This window comes from Platichthys flesus, chromosome 10, assembly GCF_949316205.1.
Source record: "Platichthys flesus chromosome 10, fPlaFle2.1, whole genome shotgun sequence".
Classification (NCBI taxonomy): Eukaryota; Metazoa; Chordata; class Actinopteri; order Pleuronectiformes; family Pleuronectidae; genus Platichthys; species Platichthys flesus.
This window is the reverse complement of record NC_084954.1, coordinates 19,791,782-19,814,163: the sequence shown is the minus strand read 5'-3', so window position 1 is coordinate 19,814,163 and position 22,382 is coordinate 19,791,782. Positions and strand designations below refer to the sequence as shown.

General features: G+C 41.5%; 1 long non-coding RNA gene and 1 pseudogene across 3 annotated transcripts in view; both read right to left on the bottom strand.

Moving 5' to 3' along the window:
• The window catches only part of LOC133961401 (uncharacterized), a 32,002-nt gene extending 31,067 nt beyond the window's left edge, over positions 1 to 935 (bottom strand). For all 3 annotated transcript variants that reach the window (XR_009922004.1, XR_009922003.1, XR_009922005.1), the window contains exon 1: positions 762 to 935. This is a non-coding gene — a long non-coding RNA (uncharacterized LOC133961401). The remainder of the gene's footprint in view (positions 1 to 761) is intronic.
• A 5,511-nt stretch (positions 936 to 6,446) lies between these two features.
• LOC133962074 (uncharacterized) lies at positions 6,447 to 12,443 on the bottom strand (annotated as a pseudogene).
• Between the last annotated feature and the right edge of the window lie 9,939 nt (positions 12,444 to 22,382).

Sequence of the window (22,382 nt, the reverse complement as noted above, 5' to 3'; positions counted from 1 at the left end):
ACTACAAATCTCCATGTTATATCTCCACATGGGCAACCGCAACGAGACACAAAATGACCACAGGGAGAAGAGACAATCAATGACCACAAAGAGTTCTGAAGATACAGAAGAAAAACAAAGAGACTCTAAACCAATAAACAGAGATGGAAAACCACTGCAAAGGAAATGGCATCTACTGAAGAGATGCAACTTGAAGAAGGACACAAATTAACCACAAAGAAAGCAAACTGGGTATAAAAAGATACAGAATGATGGAATCCGGGTTGTGTCTTACTCTTATATGTGAGTGATGAGGTGTTTGAAAAGGCAACAATGAACAAAACACCATACAAATAGCACCTTTTTAAATGATCTTGTGTGATGATGTAACTATAAAAAATGTACAATTTATTATTGCAAAGACCCATCACTGTCCCTTTTGATTCTGAGACACACTCATGTTATCTTTACACAAATATAATACGAATAAGTGCCTTGTGGTGTCATGTTTACTCGTGCGAGATTGGGCGCAGGATCATTTGTGTTGCGTAAATCCAAACACAACCCAGGAATATAATCATCTGTAGCAGTGAGACACTCCTGGTGCACAAGATAAAATATAGAGCACAGACACCAAATTAATTGAGATGAGTCTTACTCATCTCAATTAATTTTTGAAATGAATTCTGAAATGTCATGTCATTTCAGAATTCAGCCACTCCCCCCTGCTCTGCATTATCTCGTCTCACGAATCCCATTACCTGCCCTACCCCCAGACTCACCTGCTTTCCATCGGTCATTAGTCACCCAGTATATATACTGGCTCATTTCCTCTGTTCTCTGCCAGATCGGCTAGTGTGTTTTGTTCCTAGCTTTCCAGTGTTACCCCTTGATCATTTTTCTGCCTGAGCTCCTCTCTGAACTCCCTTCTGGACCCTGGATTCCTGTTTGCCTGATCCCTGTCTGATTTGTTGCTACCTGACTGTCTGGCTTTTGACCCCCTGGTCGGTCCAATGAACCAGAACTCTTTTTATTCCCTAAACCTTCTCAAGTGTCTTACTTTTGGGTTCACGTTTGACATTTTGCCCACCCTGACAATATTTAAACAGTCAATAAGAGGAGGGATCTAACTCTTACATTTGTCGAAACCAAACTCAGTTCTGTGACACACACACATTTTATAAGAGTGCCAGATATAATCCAAAATCTGGTCACATACTATTTCCAAGACCAGCAGATGTGCTTCACAGCACAGGAGTGGCTGGAAATTAGTTCATGTCAAGTTGCCCTGTCTGCCCATCCAATCCTTTTATTGGTAATCAGAATATCAGAGGCTGCTCAGGAGATAGGAAGAGGCTAGAATGCAAATCCCCCAAAAGTAGACATGATAAGAGACTTAGCAGTTCACAGAGAGGGCAGTGTTTTTATAAAATAAACATGGCTGTGGCTTCAACAGTTGAGGCTGATGTAGCTTTAGACAATCTGTGTTAACAAATAAATCGGCCAATTGGCTTGCTGCTCCTTCACTGCGGGGGACACTTAGCCACTCAACAAAATCATCACTGTTTGCTGTCCTGGCTCACAAATGGTAGGAGAAACTGCCCATTGAGATGAGGACAGCAGAAAGTCTACAAATTTTCCACCCCAGGCTAAAGACACATCTCTTTCCAACTAAGCATTGGTTAAGAAGATGTCTAAAATTATATAAAATAAATCATCACTTAACAGAAAAATTATCAACATTATTTTCAAGGAAAGACAATTAGTCTACATTTTATTTGATGGGGGAATAATAAAATGTGTTTGACACCAGTGGAGCCGAACAAATAAATGCAAACCTAAAACTGACAGACTTGTTGCTCACTGGGCATCTTGTGTGTAACAGTATAAAGTGAAGGCGGCTTTGCATTTACACACACTGGTGTCTGTTGTAATCATCCACAGCACATCTGCATAACTGAGAGATTCACGTGGCAGGGAAAGATAGAAGGAGATGTGAGCAGAATAATGATCATGTTATGTTGCACAGAAAGAAAGCACACACAGAGAAGGGAGTGGGTGAGAGTGAAAGCAGCAAGCGGTGTGATGAGAATATTAATTTGCCCAAACACTGGGTACGTAAGTCCATTACTGCTGGAGAGCCGTCATAAAACCATTAATGAGAACATGATGGAGAGGCTGAGAAAAAGGAGCGAAACTGTGCAGAATGAGTGAGGGAATGGAGGGAGAGAAAGAAAGGGTCATGTTACTGATTTGTTGTGGTAATATAATCTCGAGGCCGGGAAGCGCACAGAGAATTAACAATACAATTAAAACCAGATTAACAGAGAACCAGACTACCAGGAGAGAGTGAGTGGAAGAGGTGAGGGAGAATGCCAATAAGCTACAGAAGAGAAGACGTTGAGTAACACTGAAAAAATGAAAGCCAAGGCGTAGAATAGACCCCGGTCCAGATGGAGGAGGGTAATATATGGAACCTGAAGGCCAACTGGAGCGAATGCACCTGCTGTTCAATGCTAATGCATTTGTGGTTGGAGCTAATGTTTGCTAATTACAAGGTGGTAGGGAAAGACGCAGACAGCAGAATACATCCCTGTTCTGTAATGTTTAGTAGCTCCAGATAAAATCCATTGTAGTGTTTCTACAATTGCTCAGAGTAACAGAGACACTGTGTGTTTTTTTTGGCAACATGTCTAGTGATTCACACTTGTGTTCAACTTGTGGTTTAACTGGAATCTAAAAACATGGGGTGTATTGACTGCAGGTGTCATGAGTCCCACACACATAGTGATTTGCACTGTCCTCGCACAACACATCACCCACAACATACTTCAACACATGGGCGCATAGCTCCACTAACTGGCCACTGCATCAAAGTATTACAAATGCATGCATACACCATGAACAGAAATGTCCTGCAAACTGCTAACATTAATTACAGGCAAAATATAAATTCTTTGATATAATTGAAAGGAACAAACCTAATGATTAGAACATTATGGTTGCCTATTCATGTCAAACAATCATACCTGTGCGATTGGATATGATTTCAGAGTTCCGCGACTAATCTAAAGATGTAGATTTCAGCAAAACCGTTTTTCGTGCAGTGTACAGAGGGACAACTCAATGGACAGATGTCAGCCACCGCAGTCACAGAACTGCATCTGTGCGAAATGGCAAAACACAATAGTAGGAAATAGTTTATGGCTGGAAGCAACTGCACAGCATGAAGGGACATTTGATGTATATTTTCTTATGGTAATGTGATAAGACTGTAACTAGACATCAATTAACAATATAGTCGCCTCAAATGTAGTTTGCTTTCTTTCTCTAAAATTGCCAAACTTTTGTCTTCCAGTCTATGTACTGATGCACCAAAGTAACTTTAATCAAGTTATTATTTCATGTTATTATTTGTAATATGTAATATAATATTCAATGCAATTTTGTATTGATAACCAAATTTATTGAATGCTGAAAGGCCCACCATTTTATGGTATCACATGTAATGCATTATTGCACAACATAATGATGCCAAGATTGAGGCAGAGTACAGTTGGCAAAAATTCATGATTATGCAATATTGTGTATGAAAAAGTTCTGTTATTCAGTTCATTTACTATGTTTTTGTATGTTTCTTTTTTAGAGGCGCTATTGAGTCTAATGTTAATCGTAATGAGTCTGAGCTATCGACGAGTCAATCTCAGTGGAGCTAGGGTTTTTAATGAATTTGTTGTTTATATCGACAGTATTGTGCAAGTTCACACCTCCATGAATAGTTCACGTTAACTTCATAGTTTTAAAGTGGAAAAGTGAAAATGAAAGACTTAATTTTGTTTTTTAAAGAACTTTATCCATCACTACCCCTTGCATTAATCTGTACTTCGTATGTATCAATTCCTAAAATAAGTTTTTTTCAGTTTTTTTTATTATTGCAAATTTTGCCTGTTTATATATCCATGCCCTGCAAACAAAATGCACAACAAATCATAGTGCTATGCCTTGCTATGAAACCAATTATTAGGCTAGACCTTAAATACTATAATTTAATCTAGGGCTATGTTGTAGCACTTGCGGGCCCGAACACCCGCACGTTGAAGCCTGTAGCGGTCGGTGGAGAGAGCGATCGATGACCAAGCGCACGTCTCCGCGTTGCATGCGTTTTGCGCACTGCGGAAAGATAAACACTTCACTTCCTGCTTCCGTCACGTGATGTTGATCCTTGCCTGCTAATTGCTCATTACGGTCCACGTTATCAATTGCACATCCAACTGAAAATTGTATGTAAATCGAATGATAGTTGTAAAACAAAGCTTACCTTCTGTTGCAAGTAGGTGGCCCCATCACTATTATTACGCACAGACATATAGATCTGTTCATGTAGGCGCTCTGATGTAGCGTGAGCAATTTGTGTAAATTTGACTGTTAACACAACTTAATTTTCACACTGATCAGTAGGTGGCGCTATGACCCTGAACTAATATTTATATATGGAGCTGTTCAGATCAGGATTGTGATCATAGGTCAGTAGTTTGGAGCCTGTTGGATAATGCAGAGTGGATTAACAAAGTACTTCCTGTTTCCTGGCGAATCAGTAGGTGGCACTATGACACTGAGGAAATATTGACACATAGAGCTGTTCAGGCTTGGACTTTGATCATGTGACAGAAGTTTAGTAATGACAGGACAATGCACAGTTGAGTTATGACAACATCGTGTCCTTTGGCCTGATATGATGATGTTTAAAAAAATTATTGTGACTCAGTCAACCACCAACACAAAGTACAGATGTATTGAGCTTTCTGCACGACAGCGCCATCTGGATCTGGTGTGGCAGTGCCCAACGTGGCCCTAACGCCGGGTTCACACCGGAAGAGACGCCGAAGCGAGGCATAAGTGCAGCGCCAATCCTCTGGCTCCCATCCACTCACATGTTAAATCGATGTGCTGAACACACTGGACACTGAAGCGTAGCGTTGCGCCGCAGCTGCCTCGCGCTGTGAAGCGATCGTTTCGGCGTCGAGTCTATTTTTTCCGCTTGACGCGAGCGTATCGCAACAGGGAACACACTGAAAAATTATTTTAAACGATATTGACGACATATTTTATACGATGTAAATGATCAAATATGCATCCTATACATGGTATTCACCTTCTGTTGTCCAGGAGTTTTAATTTTACCACTTTACCGACCACATTATTAAATGTCCCCTCTGCCCATCCACTACAGCCACACAAGCAGTCAAAGATAAAGAGAGAGAGGGGGGGGGGGCTACGTATTCTCCACATAGGCTTGAGTGGAGAATACGTAATTTACCCCAGACAGCCGACATTTAACGGAGCAAACAGCGAAGTTCTTCAACATGGATGACGTTAAATTCAAAATGAATACGCTGTTGATGTCTTCTAAAAATGGCAGCAATGGCAGCATCTACACATCTCAGCTCTCCAGCGGCAGGCATGTTTGTTGAAAACGAATTCAACCCAAGGGCACTCTGATGACGTGGTTGATTACATTACCGTTGATCACCTGTCCATCAGCGTATAAAGCCCGCCCTGACAATCTGATTGGCCCGGTCGGGCATAATTTCTCCTCAACGGAGCGACTCCAGACCGAACTTCCCGACCTAAAATGTTGTGGGCGGGGCTAAGTTTGTCTGGCATCCAGGCTAGTGGAAACGTGATAAAGGGACATCGTGACAGGTTTGGAAAGACATCATGCCAATTTCGATAGAGGATTGTTAAAAGGTGTGCCGGAAAATCTGCTGGAACGGAAAATAAAAACCCTCATTTCAAGTTTAACCCGCTTCCTGGAGTTGTGTGACATTGGGTTATCACTCAAGATGGGTTCTATTTGTTGGACACAAGTCAACTGCAAGAAACACTCAGACATAATACAGGTGGCCATCGTAATGTGGAGCAAAATGGAACGGCCACCAAACTAGTTTTAATGTACTCAACATCCGCTGACCCTTCTCAGTCTCACTGGTCCATTTCAGATTTCTGCTCACTCTTTCAGTTGTTCTTCATTTTATTTTAAGTGATACTCTCATTCAGTCGGTGAAATTAAGATTACTCTACAGGATATTTGGCCAGATATGTTCAGCTTCAAATCTTTCATTTGCCTGCAATCCTTGAGAGGGGTGGTTCTGACCCAAATTTCGGCCGATTATCCTCCAGCAGGCAACAGGCTTGAATTTTCAGGGAAGAATAACAGGTTGGGTTAAAATTAGGTTGGGAAATCTTTGTAATCGTTGTCAGAATAATATTATGCCAAAAATGTAACTAGAATGTTGAACATCCTGTGATTTCAGAGTCACATTACGTGAAGCTCCAGGTTATGGAATGTTAACTTTGGGAATTTGCTGCATGGTCTTACTAAAGGATTTGAGGGCAGATTTCAGCAAATGGCAGATACCATAGAGGTTTAGTTAAAAGAACTGTCTTTTGGCCTACTCTTATACCTGTCATCCACATGTCTTCTGTGCTGAGGTCCTTCGACGACGCCTTCTGTTGTAAAACAGAAGGCGTTGGACAGATATACCATCTGCTTTACCATCCGAAATAGCAGCCTTGAGATCATTTAGGATTTTCACTGCATCCTCCTTTCTCATATCTGACTTATCATCTGCACCAACGGCACGAGATATAAATGTTTCTAAAGGTGGAAATGTAGGAAAAGCGAAACGACAAACTGTACCTTTCTTCTTACACGTTTAGGAGTGACGCTTTGAGTGTGTTTGCACAGCTGTAACAATCTCTAACAGTGTCTCATCCTCTGTAGGTAATTCACAAGTCACGTACTTATCAATAAATGCAACAACCTCCTCTTCGGTGTTTCTATCAAGACAGGTGCATCTTCTATCCAAAACAAACCATGACTATGTGGTGAGCCACGTTGCTGGAATTCCACCCGATAGTAATAATCAGTAATCTTACCAATAGGATTACATGGAGACATCAAAACTTCCCTCAAAAAACAATGGCATCGAAAATCAAACAGTCTTGCCGCAGTGACAGGATTACGACGTAAAAGTTCACACCTTTCCGCCCATTCTAGTTCCTCGACCGTTTCTGTTCTACCTTCCTGTGTCAAAATACTAGTCAGAAGATTCTTCCACCGCATATCAGCACAGGAAAATGAGGCAAACCACGTAGGAATACCAAGTTGGGTTCCTCTAATAGGCTTAAGAAAACGAAACCCATCATCATATTCCAACAACCTCTTGTTGTGCAATAGTAGGAGTAGAATTGACGTTGGCTTATTATTAATAATCATGAAATATGATTATTAAATTAACAATTATTTATTAAAAATAATCAAAAATGATAAAGCTATTACTTAAGAACAGTAACACATTTAATTAGAAGTGATACGGTTATCCATTAATAATAGTTAAAATAATTAATGAAAACAATAAAATTATCAATTAAGAATAATACAAATCTGTAATCATTGCTTATTGTCGCGGGGCACCACCCTGGTTACAGGGACCAACAATTCAATCTTTAAATATCAGTCTCAATGATATAGGTTATATTAATAATCTCAATATTTAGTATTAATTATTATATAATAAACAATGAAGGGTTTTAAATTCGAACACAGGCTATAGTAATCCAGCTGTATACACATACATATGCACAAATAATCACAGAAATATTAATACTTTAATTAAAAAAGTATTTATTAAAAAAAAAAGGGAAATAAAGTTAATGTTATTTCAATGATTCTTCATTTAACAAACTCCAATATTTCAAAGATGGTAACAACAGCAGCAGCACTTATCACAATTGTCACACATGTAATACGGAGTATCTATGTGTGTGGTCGTGTGTCTGCCTGTCTGTGTGTGTGTGTGTGTGTGTGTGTGTGTGTGTGTGTGTGTGTGTGTGTGTGTAAGAAAGAGAAAGGGGAGTGGCTATAGCGTAATTACGTGGTGACGTCCTCTGGCCGAATTCAAAGTGATGTTACATTTACGTACTTTCAAGATGGAGGTTACCTTAGTGAAGCCACGTTGCGAAATGCAAAAAAAACAAAGAGATTTCTTATCTCGTGGTTTTGGGCGCCGAATGGCGTCGAGATGTATAAATGGTCGTTAAATCTAGATTTGTCCATGTAACATGAAATGTATAAATGTAGTTCGGGACGTGTGTAAAAACAGGTTTAGGAGGAGGGAGGGAGGGAGGGAGGGAGGGAGGGAGGGAGGGAGAGAGAGAGAGAGAGAGAGAGAGAGAGAGAGAGAGAGAGAGAGAGAGAGAGAGAGAGAGAGAGAGAGAGAGAGAGAGAGAGAGAGAGAGAGAGAGAGAGAGAGAGAGAGAGAGAGAGAGAGAGAGAGAGAGAGAGAGAGAGAGAGAGAGAGAGAGAGAGAGAGAGAGAGAGAGAGAGACTTCCAGCGAAGCAGACCAGTTACGTGAGATTTATCTTTTAACAGATGTAAATCTCCGCACAATATCTCTGACGTAACGCGCAAAAAGGAAGCGCAGGCTCTGTACCGCGCTCTTCTCAAAAAACACAGTAAACAAAGGAACCGGATGTGTCGTCTCGGCCCGCCGTGTAGCACGGCTAAAAACAGATCAGCGATCTACAAACAAACATACAATCAAACAAATGACACGCTAAGTATTTAAACTAGTCTCTGCCCAGACAATAAAGCCTCTTACTGTGACCTCCGCGGTGTTGCTTGCGCGTGGGGCGCGGATTTCCCGGAAGTCCAGTGAATCTGTCGTTAAACCTCAGGATGCGTGCGAACGGGCGGATTCCTGGAAAACAAATCAGTGTCCTGGCCTCTTAAGCGGTGCTCCGGTGGGTCTCGTGGTTGCAACGGAGGTCAGCGCTGGACCGAAAAGAGCGAAGTCTCTTGCTCTTGGAACAAAATTCGGCTTCGTCTCTTCTGCAGGGATGAGCAGCGGTTGACGCAGCTGTGGATTTGGAAAGAAAGTCTCTGAGCTCGGCCAGCGATAAAACAAACGTTTGTAATTGCTCCCTAAAAATACCTCCGGATCAACTAACTGGAAAGGTCAGCTCTATCTTCAGGGAATTGGGAATGGGCCGCGATTTTTGATGTCTCAGTGGTTTTATTCTACCTGAAAGGTTCTGCCTCCTTGAGGTGCTGGTCATAGGATGATGCTGGCTTTAAGCCAATTGAGTGTCAGAGTTGGACCTCAGTGGGCGGGGCTTGGAACTCAGCGGGGGTCCTGAAGGCTCTTCAGGACATTTTCCAACCGCCAGGGGGAGATTCTCAGGCCTGCTGGAGAATGTTTTCCCTCCAAAAGTTTTACAACCCTTTGTCCTCACCGTCGGCTCCAGTGTCTGGTGCTTAGCCTCTGGATTCTGGCCCAACACTCTTCAAACCCTCCTCATTATTCAATACATCTCCAGTAACTTTTTGGAATTTGCCACCTCGTGCTTTCCTCAATGCTATAGATACACACGACACAACTTGTTCTACCTCGACATATACAGAGCAAAAAAGATATACTCCACATTCTGCGCAAAACGACCATCAGCATGTAAGATGCGATTATTAAAACAGCGTGACAATGTCAACCGATGTTGACGAAAAGCTCGATATGTAGGGCATCCTTTTGGAAACAAAACAGGGAAACATTTGGCCTCATTTGTATTATCAGATAAAAGTCGCACAGGATTATTCCCTTCAGCTGGAGCCAAGTTCAAGACATTGTCAAAAGACTGATCCAGTGCTTCCTGACCAATATCCACTGGCATTAGACATGTGTCTTGATACATACAATGCTGCTCTCTGTCATGCAGGAGCTCGTCCTCACCATTATCAGCAGATACTTCAGCACCATCTCCAGTGCAATCAGTGTCCTTTTCTGACACATCAGAATGTGTTTCTTTACAAAACTCATTCGACCAATCCTCATTGAACACCACATCTTTATAATGCACATTAGTGTATTTTAACAACTTCAATGCCTTTCGAATATGCATGTTATCAACAAATTGATACTCGTAATGACCTTTATAAGTAAGCTTTCGCTTCAACTTCACTGGCAACCAGTGTTGCCAGTTACTTTTCAAGTTACTTGCTTTTATAAGTAACTAAATTAGATTAAAAGTTACTTGATTTTAAAAGTAACTAAGTTAGATTACAAGTTACTTTATTAGTTACATTCTGCAGCTGCCGACAACACCCCCGCCGCCTAAACATAAAAATGACAACCGGTTTAGCCAACACTCACTTTATTAGAAACCGCCGGAGCCCCCCACCCCAACGCGCGAACCGAGGATTCTCCCACAACGGGAACTGTAGCTGAGGTGATCCGTGAGTCCCCTCCAACGGCCCGCCTTCCGCAGCGCCGACGAACACCGCCCCGCGGCCCACTAGAAGGAAAGCCCCCGCACCGCAGAAAAGTACCTCCCCCACCAAAAAAACGTTGAGGCGTGCCGCACACCGAGCTCCGGCGGCGTGGTGAGGAGGGCGACGGGGCGACTGCTCCCACAGCCGCAGGACGTGCCCAGCGGTTTAACCACAAATACCGAAATAGTAACGCAAGGTTACTTGGACAAGTAACTTTAATCTGATTACTGGTTTGGAAATAGTAACGCGTTAGATTACTCGTTACTGAAAAAAGTGGTCAGAATAGAGTAACGCGCTACTAAGTAACGCGTTACCGGCATCACTGCTGGCAACAATGATCCTTCCATACTAGAACGTGGCAACAAATTGCTAGTTTGTACAATATTTGCTGGAACACACGTTACAGGACCATAGACTCCATTTTGACCACCTTTAGGTAACGCCAACATCGTCATGAACAGAATATTTAACGAGATTAAATGCTGCTCTAAACTGTTCAAACACCCCAACTCATCCGGAATGAGATCAACAACCATATTATTCATTGCACATTCAGGAGGCAATACACATTTGTTAATCTTACCATGGCAAGTGTAACAGATCCACAACTGACTTCTAGGTCAGGGTTTCCTCCAGAAAACTTGCTAAGCCTGGTGGTAGGGCCGCTAGAGAAGCCGACCGACGGCTGAAAGTTGACAGGAATTTTGAATTATGACAATTATGTGTTAATGTAAGCAATTTATTAACAATACTTATTAACATTACATAATACAGTTTACAAACACATAAAATAAAAATAAATATTATCAATTCGTTTTCAAGTAAAATCTAAGTGGATCAAAAAAAACAAGCCATTTCTGGTCACATTTAAAAGTAAAATAAATTAACATTAATAAAAAAGTGCAAACATGGCCAAGGGGGAACAGGGAACTCAGGGCCTGAAGAGGTATGCTGTAGTTATTCATATTAGTAATATGTTTACATTATTTATGTTTACTTTTACTTGCTGCGATCTCAATGCTTGTCCGATGGTGTAGAGACCCAATATGTGCGTTTAGCACATCTTGCCTGTACGTCGTACAAGAAGCTTCAATGAAAGTTCTCGTTGAGCATCCTTGTGTTGCCCGCTGACTACGACACACCCGGCAAAACATACCCAAGAACGACACACACAAAAAGCTAAAACAAAGCGTATCTAATGCTAACCCTAGCAAAATTAAAAACCAATATGAAATTAGCGAGCATAATATTGTTGATATTTTAATAGTACAAAACATGCTTAACAACGAACTGCTAACCGCTAACTAGCTCCGGCTCTGCCTCATCATCGAGCCGCGGCTCGGTCGGCTCGCCGGCGATGCTCTCCGCTTGGCCTTGGGGTGAACGAGCGGCCTCATCGTCTCCTCCAGTGCTCCCCCGACTCCGGGAAAAGAAAGAGTCCAAGGTTTTTTGACCCTTTCTCCGTGACATGTCGCGTGAAAGTTGTTTTCGAAAGTTGTTGCGTGGTAGAGACAGGTTGTGGTTTTTTGGAGGTTCAGGTGATGGAAAATACACCGGACCTCTCACCTTATGTGTTCACATACCGACCATAAGATGTCGCCATTGTGGTTTCAACCGTATCACCAAATGTGGTTGAAAGCGCAATGCCGTCTTTGGTATCATGTTTCTAGTGCATAACAATTTTTTTAATTTTTTTATAAATAAACAAGCAACGCTTAGCCTGGCGGAGGGGGGAGAAAAGCCTGGCGGCCCGCCAGGCCTATAAAGCACTGGGGGAAACCCTGTAGGTGTATTCATCAACCGACATGGCAATACACAATCACCACTGCATATGTGCAAGTACTTCTCATTGATACATTTATCAGCAAGAGAAGCCATTGTAGTACTCTTATTATAGTCACCTCTTTTACAAAGTAAAACTTGATGACAAAATAACATTCTATGGCAGACGCAACACACAAAATCCGGTCCATCTTTCACTTTATCCAAAAACTGCTTCATAACAAAGTTAATTTTTTCTGACTTAACTTTTTTTTTCTGCCTTTTGCGTTTGTTACCTGCTGCAACATGCATTTTATACTCATAATTTACATGATATTCCCTTCGAATCCTGGTTTTCACACTTTGCCTATGCATTGGATTCAACCAATATTTACTTTTGTTTATTGCCTTAATGTTTAACCTATGCAACGTGTTGTCTTTATATTTCCCTATGCTTCTTTCCTTAACATTTTGCCTATGTGACACATTTACCTCATATTTCCATATGCTTGATTCCCTAACTTTCCGTCTATATGACTTGCTGTCATATTTCTTTATGATCCCCTGATTAATATTTTGACCACTATGATTATCATTTGAAATACAGGTATCCCTTCTACACATGTATTTTGTCTGAGAGGTATCCAGCGTACACAATCCGACGCAAACCAGCTGTTCTCTGTTTTGTACACACACCACTTGCTCAAAATGATCATCATCACACTGCTTCAAATATATCCCTTCATCTGACACCTTACTTTTACAAATAAATGATTGCCAAGTCCCACCACCATAGCAATGTATATCTAAACCAAATGCATTTGCCGTAGCTTGAATTTCCTCATTTGTGGCAGTATGTCCAACATATTTCACTTTTGTTTTGCTAATGTAATCTGACAGTAACGTATATTCTCTATGCACTATCTGCAGAAGATCACCACCACCACAACGCGGTTGTCATGAAATGTGAAAACATGTAATCCTAAATAATCTGCTACAGCTTGAATCTCAATTTCTGTAGCCCAACTGCATACATATTTCATTTTCGAATTGAGGAGGTACTGTGCCATTGAATCATATTCAGATCTTAAAAGACTGTCATATGCCCCAGCACTGTTTTGCAAATGCTTACATATTTTTTTATGATGTAACTGTGTCCCACACACAGCGTAACTAACTGCCCTGAAAAAACAATTGCCATCAGCAACTTTGTTCACGTTCTTGCAAGGAACACCTAAGTCCCCAACTTGTACTGATTGTGTATCAACTTTCTCTGACTGTACATTTAACTTTGTACACAAAGTTTGAACAACGTCACTGCAAAGTGGGTTGAACTGCAGTGTTTTAGTTATGACATCACTGATTAAAACGTCATCTTCATCAGATGCATATAGATCCGCATCTGTAAGAGGTGCAGACTAGTGTGTGGATCCAATTGCACGACTCGGAGACACAAGAAGGTGCAGTTAACCAACTTTACTGTTGAATGGCAGTACAAGTTAAGGCAGTCCAAACACGGGTACAATAATCCAACCGGAGGCAGGCAGCGGCAGAGTTCGTAATCCGTTAATCCAGCAGGGCCCTTCTCAGCCAGGAAGGCCTTGATGGCATCAAAGCAGCCAACAAACCGCTCCAAAACTTTTCCGCAGCTTAGCCAGCGAATCGCGGAATGGAGAGGGATGTCTCTGTGCGTGCAGTCCATTTCCTCGAGCAGCAACTGGAACTGTCGGTGCGTCAGTGAGGATCGCTTAACTATAAAGTTAATAATTTTTGTCACCGTAGCCATTACCTCATTTAGATCTGACTTTGACATCTTTGCACAGAGATTTTCTTGGTGTATAATGCAGTGGAGTTTCATGATGGGGTGACCGACTTTTTCTTCAATTAGTCTGACTGCTCCTCTCTGTTTCCCGACCATGCCGGGGGCGCCATCTGTTGTTATCGTAACAAATCTTGCCGATGTCAATCCCTCGCTCCTCAAAATGTTCCATAAACATGTCCTCACCTTTAGTTGTTTCGGACAGTGGCTTTAGGCAGCAGAGTTCCTCTCTTACAGTCGAATCGCAGTATTTTGCCATGAATGCCAAGCGCGCAACATCGTTCACGTCCACGCTCTCATCAAGTGCAACACTAAACACCACGGCATCTTTTAACCCAGCTGTTTGCTGCGCCCGGACTTTTTCTGCCATTTCTTCGATGCGTCGCTCAACACTTCGAGCTGATATGGGGATGTCTCTGATTCTTGAGAAACCTATGAAGATTTCTTTAATAGGAAAACGACTGCGTGCCAATGATTATGATGCGTGCCTATGGTTGCCGACCCCTGCTCTACAGCCTCAGATCCACTGTCAATGTCAATGATGCTGTCTCCACCAAATGTCACACTCTCTGTGACAACTGTCACATCATCTGTGTTGACACAAATGTTGCTGTCCTTACACACTGTAGCACCCTCTGTGATATCAGTCACAACATCTGCCTTCACAGATATGCTGCTGATTCTGTACATCTTCGCTCGTAGCTCTTGTCTCACAGCACGAAATTTGGAGCATCAGGTCATTCAAGTTTGTATTAAAAACAGCAACACACCTGCCATTCATACTTGGCAAGCCAGACACACTGCATGCTCCACAATCAACTACAACGAAGTAGTCTTGGTGGTGGATGACAACAACAGTTGAACCCTGAATTTCAAGCAGACACATGCCATCACTCAACAGCATTTTTTGCAGATCCTCATACAACTTACATTCTTGGTTCATGTCAAAGACTTCCGCCTTTGGTGGACCAACAGACACACTCTGCATCCTGCCAAACAGTTTTTGGTGTTCAAGTAGCTTGCAGAACTGTTTGCGGTTAGCTGCACTTTCCCACCAGTACTTTATCCCTGCAGCCTGTATCTCATCTACATCACTTTCATCCCACGTGCACACAGGAGCAGACACATGTTTCATAGCAGCCACAACACTACAAACAAGAGAAGTGTGCACTTTACCATTTGATGCTCTCCTTGCCCCAGCACACATCCCTGTCAGCACAGCCATCCGAGACTTAACAGCACACCTGCAATCAAAAGGGTTAGCAATAACCTCACCATTGGCGGATCTTGGCTTGCGGCGCTTCCGCACACCCATCTCTGGCACCTGCAATAAAGGTAGACTACAATTGAATAAATCCGTCATGACAATACTTTTATACAATACACAGTCTAAGGGCAAATTACACCATCAAGCCCACCACAACTGCTGCATTTGCATATAGGTATTCAATTAAATCCGTTACCTGGACATAATGTGTTCCTAACACTTATTTATGTGTGATAAACTCAAAACAAAATATTTTTGCTTTAACTACATGAATGGCAATACAAATACTTCATTCCGCATAGAAAAAATATTGCATTAAACAAACCTTCCGCAAGGCAACTCTCTTCTTTGAGGCAATGGCTCTACGATGTTCCACTTTTGTTTTCTAATCGATGAAAAATAAACAAAACTATTTTGAAGCCATAAACAAGCACAGCTCCTCATGGACATTTTAACCAGTATTGAATATTTATTTAGATGGTATAACCAACACATTAGACTTGCATGCAATTACCTTTGTAACTTGTGGAACATCTGTACGTGAAGGGCTGGAAAGATGCGATGGAACGACATGATCCATCGCATCCAGCACAGCACTGCTGAACCTGCGAGGTTCAGCGGGATGGAACACTCCTCCAGGCCTGATGTTGTGTCCACCTGTGAAATGAAATTCAGAAGGCCAATCAGTGAAAATGCCTTTTTTTTAAAAGACAAAACATAAACATACATATCAATAAACATCTATAGTTAAGAATGATGCAAACCGGCTGCTCATCCATCCTGTGCTTTCTCTTCATTGCACGGCTGGACTGCTGTAATGACAAATATTATAGATTGTATTAATTAACCATTGATGATTACTAAGAAACTGCTTAAGAAATATTACTTTTTATAGTCTGTACAATGAGAAAATGATTACCTTGCTGCCATTCCCAACAATCGTCCATTCAAAAGGGTTTTGTCTAGGTGGAACGATGACCTCCCCCTTAACAGGCAGTCTAACATCCAGTCTTGGAACAATGCTGGAAGTAGGAGGAGATGATGCCCTCTGAGAAACCTGTGGCTTTGGTTAGTAATGGGAAGTTCGGATCTTTTAACCGTATCGGTTCTTTGAATCTCGTTCAGTAAAATGAACGAATCTCTTTTTGAGTCAATCGTACGTTTCATGGGGGGGGGGGTGCAAACTATCCAAAGACTCGTACCCGGCAGATGAACGAATCGTTCAACTCCCGACTGTTTTCGGATCAATGATTCGGTCACACAGAGTCTTCATGCGACGTTTTCGGCCACACAGAGCGAGCTCATCTAGCCGGTGATCGCAGTGCGGGCAGGGGAACGGGGAAATCGCTACCCGGAAAGGCAAGCCGAGCTCCGGGGCGGCGGAGCTCCAGAGCCCCCCGGTCACCTACATGCACATCTGCGAGACGGAGGTGTTCAGCATGGGGGTTCCTGCTTGGGACCGGAGCCTCCATACCGCTGCACGTCCACCCGGACATGAACGGGAATCTACGGAGCTCCGGATCCCCACGCTGCCAGCACATCCAGCTGGCCCGCCGCATCCGCGGACACAGAGCTTAAAGATTTCGCTTAAAGACATCGCATTTAGATTATTTCCCCAAATCGTTCAGCCCTATTTACAAGTCATAATAACTGGTTTTGTTATTTTCACTTTACATTTACACTTACAGTTTAGTGCAGTGTAATGATTTCCCGTTATAATTAAATGCCAGTGTGACAATAAATGACAATTTAAAACCATACAAACTGTAATGTTTTACTGTATATAATAGGAGGTTTTCTTAAAAAAAATATGATCTGCCACACAAAAGCTGTCAGTCATGGCTGCTTTTTAACACGCGAAAGGTAATGAGGTAACTGTTTCCTCTTCTGAGCCTATGGAGGACACGTGGAAAAGGATCCAAAGACTCGTACCCGGCAGATGAACGAATCGTTCACCTCACGACCGTGTCTTCAGATCAGTGACTCGTTCTTCTGCCAACAGAGTCTTCGGATCAGTGATTCGTTCATCTGCCGGATACGAGTCTTTGGGTCCATTTTCACGTGACCTGCATCAGCCTATGCAACAGTCCCGATGCTCGGCCACGAAAAAATGAACGAATCTCTCTTTGAGAGGACTCGTTACTCCCGAGTCCTTGTAACGATTCGTTCAAAACGAACGAATCGTTCACGACCGACACATCACTAGCTTTGGTACAGGTGGCCATACTTCCTGACAGGCAGCATCCCACAGTGCCTCAACAAGAATGCCCATACCTTCGCAATCGCTAAGGTGGACCTGTAAAAACAATTATTGAAAATGTACTTACAAAAGAGAAATGTTAATCTATGAATTCTCCTGACAACATCAACTAAAAACAGTTAATTTGTCATTTCATAGCATCATACTTACACCATCTCTACTCCACAGGTCAGTGTTATCAAAGGGAAAGTGCTCAGCAATGGAGTAGTACTTCACACCTTTGAATCAAACAAACGCACATTAACTACTGAAATTATATATTCAAAAATGTTGATGCATGTAGCTAATTAGACCAAAAGCCTTTTTTACATACCAGCCCTTGCCGCCACACGATGAAACTCTTGGCGATAAAATTCCTGCTGATCTTCCTCAATGGTAAGACTTGGAGGAAAGTCAAGTACAAACACCTAACAACAACAGTAGTTATTTACAACAGTTTTTTTTTTTTATGATGTATATATTTTTTTTATTTAATTTTAATTAATTGACCTTTGGCCAGCGACTGCGGACAGCATCCAGGTACAGGCCAAACTCAACACCTGCCTCGCAAGGCGTCTTGCTGGCTGTCAAGTTGTTGCTAGGAGCCAGTACACACACAACATCAGGTGTCCGAGGCACTACAGCATGATGCACCTCGGTCCTCAACTGTGACGCACAAGCCCCCGGCGTTGACATGACACCAAAGGAAAGCGGCCCCTCTGGCATCTTGACAAACCCATCTACGATGGCACGTAGATGGGAGTCCCCAACAATATGAACAAACTGGAACAGAAACATCCTTTGGTTATAACTGTTAAAAAGTAGCATTCTGTCGATTTTTTTTTTGTAACATATTAAGTTATTATTATCACTGTAAATCATGAAATGTAAAAAGGGGCTCATTTTACCCCTTATCAGTGCTTCCAACACTATCATTTAACCATATGATCAAATTATTCACCCAAATTGATTTGGCATTCACTCAGTCAGCTCATCATGTTTCCACTCACTCACACACCCACACACATCTGCACCACGCCTCACACAGCACACACCATCGACACATGGTAGCTGCATCACCTGACCCTCACACAGCACACGCCTACTACGCGTGTGCTTTGGAGTATCTTTACAAGCAAGGTCTATTACACAATTGCGCCAAATAATAAGTGCACATTTAGAGTGTTATCAGCCACTATTCTAAACACGTAAGGAAGACGCTGTTACATCCTTCCAGCTCCACTAGGCCACTACCTGTTTTCTCCGTCCAACCAACCCCATTGCGATCATGAACAGCGCCGTGGTCGTGTTTTTGGAACACGTGGAGAAGGTGAACTCCGTAGTCGAGACAGGTATCACCATGAACGGTTGTTTTGTACAGGTACTGCCTTTGTCCCAACCCGCTACCAAGGTGGTCCTGTCCAATGTCCCTCCGTTCATCACCGATGACTTTCTCAGTAGAGAGCTGTCCAGTCACGGGAAGGTAGCGTCCCCCATACGTAAGCTGTTGTCTTGATGTAAGTCATCGTTACTGAAACAGGTAGTGTCCCTCTGCAGACAGCTGTAGATGATACTTAACAACCAGAACGAGGAGCTCAACCTCTGCTTCCATTTTAAAGTAGATGATTATGACTACGTGATTTTCGCCACTTCATCGATGATGAAGTGTTTCGGGTGCGGCTACGAGCGCTGGGGCGGGGGCCCCCGAGGCTCCTCCTGTACCGGAGCGACGGGGACCCGCTGCATGTGTGTATTAATTAATTTATTGTTTTCTGTTTTTGTTTATAACATTTTAAACAACATGGATGTTGTTATACTGTGCATCAGGTGCAGATTCAATTCAACCAATCAGAGCGCCGTTTCGGAATGGTGGGTGTTGAGATGATTCAAAGGACCGAAAGGTGAAAAGAACATTAACACATTACTTCAAGTATCTAAAATATTATGTATGGCCTTATTAATAATTTCGACTTTTTATATTTTCAGATATGAATTTATTGTTTGTTTCGTTTTTTTGTTTTTGACGGATAGCCTATCCGATATCGCACACTAAATGGTCCAGTCCAACTTACATACACGCCATCTATAGAATCAAGGTAAAACCAGTCTATGGGCCAGAAAAAGGAAGTTGTCAAAATAAGAGCGATATATTTTCAATTATAGATATAACAGGAAGTGACTATTCAGCGTCACTGTGCGGAGGTGGATGTGAACGTCTTACATTCATCTTTCAGAAAAGATGAATACGAAAGAGTCACCATCATAATTGAACACTTTAGAATAGAAGAATAAACATTTAATTTGATTTATTTTAATAAATTTGGGGAAATAATTTCCCCAAATTGATTAAATACTAACAACTAGTGGTATAAAAAAAAGCATAACAGGTCTTACCATAACCAACTTCAACAAAATGGCATCTCGCTCATATAATCAACTTTTTGTGAATGGAAAAAGTGACTAAAGATTACTGAGAGACTGCATACATTTAAATGTTTTGGAATGACATTTTCATAAAAACAGTCTCTTTTAAATTAAGATAAACTGTTATAAAATCTCATTCTCAATCCCTGCTCTATATAATGACATTGAATATGTATGGGGTTTACTCCTAAGACATCTACATGGCCTAAGATGTTAATTTTATGCAAGCGAGGAAACTGTACTAATACAACATATCATGTACCAAAATTGTGATTTGTTTACCACATTCTGGTACAAAATACTACATGAAAAAGAAATCCATAATATATCTGTAGTGGAGACCATCTCTTCCACCCTTGTATACAAAGATATTACAATATTAAAATGAGAAATTCAAACATCTAATCAAAATAACACTTAACAAAGTACTCAAACAAGAATCACATGAAACACATGAATATTTGTCACATTTATCTCATCTGTTGTTCCTCCACCACCTTCTCCACCTTCTCCTCTGTCTCTTCCATCACATCTGGACAAAGACATAACCAGTTAACAGTACTAACAAACTCGATGTAGGAAATTTCTAAATCAAATTCTTTGATATAAAAAATTATTCATTTTAAAATACTAACAACTAGTTTGAAATTTCAACCTACCAAAGTACCCATTTAGTGTGTTAGATTTAAAAAAGACTCGAACCTGCTATACTGCAGTGAAACTTGAACACACACACACAATAAACATATTACACAACGCACATCAAGACCATTACCATCAGCACTGTATGCAGCACAGGCCTGTAGAACCTCGACCTGCTGCAAAGCCTCTTTTAGGCTGCCCTTCATAACAGCAAGCTGTGCCTTGTAAGACGCAGCTTGGTGCTGGGCAGCACATTCTTGATCAGGCAACTCATTGCCTGATCGCTTGCTTTTAGGTTAAGGGCATAAGCCTCCCTCCTGTCGACCCCATCGTCCCGACAGGTGTACTCCAAAATAGAAAATACATATGTATATATGGATTTAAGAACACCATGATGAAGTCAGTTTTTTCTTAACCCTCATCAGTGCTTCCAACACTATCATTTAACCATATGATCAAATAATTCACCCAAATTTATTTGGCGTCCACTCAGTCAGCTCATCATGTTCACACACACAGCACACGCCTACGACGTGTTGTAGCTGCATCACCTGCCCCTCGCTCATACACGCCTCACACAGCACCCGCCTACCTCATGTGTTCTTTGGAGTAAAGCAAGGTCTATTAAAAATCACGCAAAATAAACAGTGCACATTTAGGGTGACATTTAACGCAATCACATTTTAATAAACCTTTTCTAAACCTATATCTATCCACAGTCACATCAGATAACGTCTTATTTTCAGTATCATTACTTATTCAGTATTAATAACTTACAGCGGCGATCATGAGGGCTCGCCACACTCCCTCCACCTCCTCATCGTCCATGGATGGGAGTTTGGTTGGTGAGGGTTTCTCCATTTTCTGTCAAAGATAAAACAGTAGTGCAGAACAGTCTTTAAAAGACTTGCCATTGAATCTGAACTTTGTTTGTCCAATGTGTTGCAGAATAAATCGGTCCAACTCTTTTTTTGTACAAAGTCTGCATAAATTAGTTAAGGATTAAAATAATGCAAAAAAGATATTGTTTATGCAGTTTTCATTTACTTATGCTACTGCTGCTTATATGACTGCAGCTGTGGAAAAACACACTAAATACTGAGGTGAGATAGAGTTTCAATTGTGATTGATTTTATCCCGCCGTGGATAATAGTCTAACATTGTTTTATCAGCTACCCTTGTAATGTCAGATCATAATGGGTCGAGGAAACGCTACTGTTTATTGCTAATGGTTAACAGACACTGTAATTGTTCTTTTATACCTTACATGGGTGAGTGTTTGGTCAGCCGGAGTTCTGCAGTTTCTTTCATCCAATTTCGTGGAGATAAAAACAGCAGGAAATCAAGGTTTAAGTGCTTCAGTTCATTTGTTGTAGTTACACAGCAGGAATTACGCTCACATACTTTCTAAGTCTGGCATCAAATTCTCTTACTGTCTGTTTTCCTCTGCTGCCTGTGGAGAACAGTGGGTACAGAAACCACCACTAATTTCCTGAGGTACGTTGCTTTTTTCTGCCTTCATTCTTTAAGTGTTATTTTTTTTTATTTGCTTTAGCTCCATGTCTGTTAGCTGACATTTGATTGTTCAAATAATAGTTCACAGAATAATCTGCCATTGCTTTTAGCTTTTTCCTTAGAAGACGGTTAGCAGTCAGTAGTTCAGATGGCTTATTTATGTGTTTACTTTTTGTTGGACTGAGAAATAAGTGCTTGAAATCAGGGGCAGGATTCCAAAGGTGGAGCTGGGGTGGGCTCTCGCCACAGCTCAAATCGGATTTACCACTGAAGATGTACCCATCCTGTGAATTGTCACCAACTCCCATACCAACAATCAATATGTTGATTCGATTATGATTTTTAAAAGTACATAATGTGATTGAACAAGTAACAATCAACATAAATTCAATAATGTTGCTTTTGCTT